A 5630-nucleotide genomic window follows, 5' to 3' on the forward strand; every position below is an offset into this window, starting at 1 on the left:
TCTCTCTCTCTCTCTCTCTCTCTCTCTCTCTCTCTCTCTCTCTCTCTCTCTCTCTGTCGTTCTGAATCAATGACAACCAACACAGAATAACATTTTTGATCTTCCTAAAGTATTTCTTCTCCAAACAACTTTGTCTATTGCCTCCTTTTGTCTCACTCTCCTCACAAAAATCAAGTTTCTGAATCCCTGAACTTGTATAACACGTTCACTACCTGAGCTGTGTGCCCTACATGCAGTACTCTGCTTGGTGCAAATGTTTGATGTACCAGAAGCTCAGATCATCTCACTTACTTCATTAAAAACACATGAGACTCGACACAGACCGGCTCTCTCTACCGCTCTCTGTTCTTGCCTCAGAGCTTAGACACTTCTCATCCATCATAAACCCAGATGGGCAGCAGTTACCACATTTCATTCATCTTTGCTCAGAGCAATTCCCGCATTCATGTGTTTAATGAAATGAATACATCACTTCATTCAGAAACATGTGTGCATATACGGCACACACTTGCATTAGTCGTTCCCTCAGTGGGGAAGAATCGATAAAGAGATCTGTAAGTCATCTGTAAGTCAAAAAAGTAATTGAGAGCTTGACTGATGTTATTTCCTCCTGTATGAATGTATGCACCATTAATGCAAATTACGAACTTTGCTTCTTCACTAGAGTCTTTGTGCTTTCTCACCTCACAAGTTTACATGGATTGTGGTTTTATCTGGATTATTTTTCATCACGCCTACTTCTCTGATTGTATGAATTATTATATAATTTATTTCATATGCATTGAATGTGGAGGATATTGTAATGTACAGATTGTAAAACACTCTGAGAAAAACTTGTAGATTTGTGATTTTGGGTTACACAAAATAAATTGAATTGAACATGAATATAGCACTTTGTTGAACCCCACACACAGGTCTATCCAAAGGTCACACACTTGCTCACGTGCGTACATTCATACAGAAGCAAACTCACTTCTTCCATCCATCAACTGCAAGTACGAGAAACGCAGAATTCAAACGATCGAGCCACACTTTGGCCCCGTGGAGCCAGTGTCACTGTTCCAACCCACGGCAGAGACGTGCAGGACGGGGAAACTCGAGACAACACCAAGCAGAGGACTTCCATCTGCAGCTTCCTCCAGGAATATAACAACTCATTTCCAGCAGTCATTTTCCCAGATCTGAATCTAAAGGCCTGGTCTTGCTACGCTCGCCAGTTTTGTCAAATTTGAAGATTATAATGTAGGAAGTTGAGAGGTTTGAAACTTGGTATTTTGGAAGGACAGTGGAATTAGTCCAAAAGCAGTCTTCCCATAGCCTTGCAGACAGCATCTACTGCTGTGCACTGTAAAGATTTTTTTTTTTTTTTTTGCGAGTGTCTGAAGTCCTTCCCTTTCACCTGCCGAACATGAATAATGTCTGTTACTTCATGACTGGGCCTCAGAACAAACAAAACTGGAACTGCACCATCTAAAAACTCCAGCTAGTCAATCATTCTGCGTCTGAGGGGAGAGTCCAGTCACTTCCTTTGATTGGTTGAGGCAGTGATACAGTAATATCTTCTCCAGAGGCGCAGATAGATGGGTCTTCATACTGTAAGATCTGTATTTCCCCAGTGGAAAGACTACAGTACACTGTAAGAAGATAAGCCTCAAGTCAAGTTACAAGATGACATAATACGATTGTGTGTTTATTACAAACACGTTTCTATGATCACACATTGTAAAATATTACCTGGTACTTCATAATTCAAACATAATCTCCCAAAGTTACAGCAGCAACATTAGGAATTAAACAAGCAAGGAAGGTAATTGCTGACGAACTGGGTGGCTTAAAGTAAATTATGAAATTACCGCCTGATGCTTTGTTCAATCTTAGATACGCACCGAAGGAATTCCACGACGGCATCGATACAGTTAAAGGAAAGCTCATTATAACCGGCTTGATACAGCTCTATTTTAATTCTAATGTGAATTTGGGAACCACTTGCTCTGCATGTAAGCACACACACAGCTCAAATTGTACAATAGTTTAATTCAATTTCTCGATTTTAATCACAGCAAGATGGCAGACTTGGCGATTGTAGCTGCTATGGCAACCAATAGACCCAGAGGGTAAAGTTAATGAAATGTGGAACAATCAGCAAAGCGAATTCCTTATCAATGGGAATCTTATTTTATGACTCTACTACTAAAGCTATTAATAACTGCCTGGCTCTGCTGTGGATGGCAGATGCAATCAGAAGTGGCTTTCAAGGAAACCGAAGATCCTACCGCAGTACTGCAGCTAAACACTGGTTAAAGTTCAAATGCTGCCTAAGAAACATAAATTACATGAAATCCCCTCAAAATTGAGTCTTTAGTTCATGTTATGTCTAAAAGCGGGGGTCTGAGATGTAAATAAAGACACCGACACAGACCCTCAGAGTCATTTTCACATATTTGTACTCAGATTTCCCATGCGCAGAAAACAAAACCAGGGAAACAAAACCGTTCTGGAAAACAATTAGACAGATTTTGATTTGAGCTGCAACATTTGGGTGGGAAGATGCTTTCAGTTTTTTCCCCTCACTCTCTTTCTGTGCTGGCAGCACAGTTGATGAGCTGAAACAGATCTTACACAAAACCCTTCACTCTCTACAGTTTTCTCTGCAATATGGTTCGTGTGGTGACTTTGTATTCTTAATTAACACTTCACACTTCAGGGCTAAGAATCATAGTATATTGAACCATGCGCATAATGAAACTTGACTCAAAAAGATGACTTTTTCTTATGCGGGTACAAGCAGGTTTCCGTGTCGATGTGGGTGGCGAATGAGCAGTTTGATTACGCTGTATATCTCCAGAGTTTACTTTAAACTCTGGAGATTACTTGAGATTTGCAGAAGAATAAAGCCTCAACTTGGACATTCCTTACAGTAATTCCATTAGAGTAAACATGAAAAAAACCTAAAGGCTGCGGGGGGTGGTATTATATTTAAACTTGAGAAAAGGCAACTTTGATTTGAACAGAGATTTATCAGTATTAGCGTGTATGTCAACATGATTACAAGTAGTAAAATAAGATGCAAAAAACAAGCCAAGTTAAATGTCACATTGCTGCCAACATGCCCCCCAAAATAATCCCATATACAATGAAAGGAATGGGGGTTGGAGGGTTGCGGTTGCTCTTCAGTCACCTCCCCCCCAAAATGTAATATAAAGTCTTCCAGCAGATGCTGTTGTCTCTGGAGGGCACGTATTCTGAACACACCCCTGATGAGAATCCCCCGACCCTGGCGGAGTTAGTACCATCCTCATCCATCCAGCTGAACAGAACAACCTAAAGTGCAAGGTAAACAGCTGACTGTTTACTTTGCTGATAAGCTCTACTGAAGGACTTGACACTTAACTGAATGAGTAGACCTCTCTGCTTTGACTCGCTTTACTTGTTGTAGACCGTGTGAGAGAGACAGGAAGTAATGGGAGTAACATACATGTGTACAGCTGTTTTTGTAAATTAATTGAGGATAAATAAAAGGATGGATTAAAAACATATTTCACGGGGATGTTTAGGGCTTTAAGTAAACACCTCAGATACCACCCAAAGATGACATTAAATGATCGTCTAGGCCCAAATTTGACATCCTTAATTTTATTCTCTAAAAATCTTCATTATCTGCTTAATTGACACTTTTGTAAGTGTTTGCTCCTGTATATGAGCTCCTCTAAGCAGCTTATTTGCACAAACATACAGTAAGCTCTACCCGATGCAGCCGCACCAACAAAAGATTCATATGGTTCCTGTTAGAAAATGTCTTGCTGCACGCCTCGTCGCTCTGCAAGAAACAAAACTGTTACTGGTCGTGTGTAGACCAGAGGTTGAGGCCAGTATGCTGCCGAGCTGGAGCACATGAGACCATGTAAGTGGATAGTGTAATAATGCAAAGATCTGTATCCCTCCTTACAGCTGAAAACCAGGAGCTGCGGATGCCAGCAGACACCAGATATGACTGGAATAACTATTGTGGTTGGGAACTTAAATATGCCCCAGGGTTCCCATTTTTAGCTTTTGGCCATGTAAACATATATAGACAGAACTTGCTGCTATAAATACACTTAATGTTTAAAAAACTGAAATTATGTCTGAATATATTTGCTAGATATTAAAACTTGACATCCCCTTGGACTTGGTCTTTATTTAAGGTGTTATACTGTGATAGTCCCTCTGCGTTTTTATGGTTCTGTTTCCATAATCACACCAAAAGAAAGTGGGAACCACACCATGCTGCAGCTAATGGAACAGGAGGCTACTTCAAATTCTCTCCACTCGTGACGCCTCTCAGTCTTCTTAAATCTCTTCACTGTCACATCAGTTGTTCTCCACAGGAAATAGTCCAAAATGTGCTGGCCCACTTTGTGCTCTTTATGGTGTTTCCCTTTAAGTGGTTCGGTACTCCCTCCAAAACAAAATGTATTTTCTCTAAGCTGAAAACCATGAGGAGGAAACCACTGACTTACTATTATCAAATAGTCCCATAAGACATAAGAAGCTGGCCTACTAGACTAACCTCCCTTTCATGTTTAGCATATTTTTGGAAGGGGTTCCAACCCAGGTCCAAACCTGGCTGTTTATAGTTTAGCTGTGGATGGAAATCAATAATCAATATGAAGCAGCTGCATCACTATGACCCAGTGGTCTCGTATAATAGCCTACTATTGTCGCCCCTGTAGCATGGTCTCCCCGTATCTCAGCACAGCCGGGACCAGCTACCAGCTCAGCCATGCAAGGTGCAGATGCAGGGTGCACCCCTTTATACGGAGAACCAGAAGCCAGAAGAGCTAATGTCCCTACCTCCGTCCCTTACTGATCAGATGCATTAGTGAACGGAGAGGATGAGAATAAAGGAGCTGTCACTTACATTCATCTGACCCACTCTGCAGCTCTGGATGTACGCTGTGGATATCCCCTCCAAAACTGATTAGTATGCAAACAGTCTCCAATTGCCCCTCAACGACAGACAATCCTTCAGGACAAAATCTTGAATGGAGCCGTGCTGGCCAGCTGGACCGGGCTTTTTTTTCCTTCTTTTTTTTTTTGTATATCCACAAAAAAATGACAGTTGAGGCAATTCCACAGATGTTCTAATCTGGTAGAGCGGTGGGGTGGCGTACTCCTCCAGTGAAGGGTCTTTTCTCCGTCTCCGTCCCCGTGTCAGGTGAGCGCGTTTGGATCAGCTGCAGAGCTCTACGGCTTCCTTGCCGTCTGCAGAAGAAAGGAGTCGTCTGTGGCCCTGCAATGCTCCTTTCTCTCGTTGATCTTAAACGTTTCTCTCCTCGTTTTCTCTCTCTCAGCATCCAGTCAGTCAGACACTGTGCTTGTGTGTGTGTGTACGCGCGCGCGCGCGTGTGTGTGTATGCGCTAAAACGGAGCCGCTTCAGGGCACCGTGCACCTCACCGACTGAAAGCCAACTCCTCCGCCACAAGGCCCAGCCCCCCTACTCTCCTCCTCCCATTACCGACTGGGGTTGCTAATTTATTCGGGGAGCTACACAAAAGGGAGGACAGAGGAGAGGGAGGCTGTAGAGCACAGTGGAGAGAGGAGATTGGAGAGCAGCCTTTGGTGCCCCCCAGCTCCGCTCAGTGGAAGT

The 5630-nt window shown here is 42.6% G+C and overlaps 1 protein-coding gene across 1 annotated transcript in view; it reads right to left on the reverse strand.

The window, feature by feature from the left end:
• Positions 1–5392, reverse strand: part of dchs1b (dachsous cadherin-related 1b) — a 78553-nt gene extending 73161 nt beyond the window's left edge. The window contains exon 1 of the mRNA XM_068600851.1: positions 4901–5392. The gene's annotated coding sequence lies outside the window, so the exon portion shown is untranslated. The remainder of the gene's footprint in view (positions 1–4900) is intronic.
• Positions 5393–5630: the final 238 nt, after the last annotated feature.

This window comes from Clinocottus analis, unplaced genomic scaffold (assembly GCF_023055335.1).
Source record: "Clinocottus analis isolate CAN_PGR_092001 unplaced genomic scaffold, fCliAna1.0.p SCAF_5, whole genome shotgun sequence".
NCBI lineage: Eukaryota > Metazoa > Chordata > Actinopteri > Perciformes > Cottidae > Clinocottus > Clinocottus analis.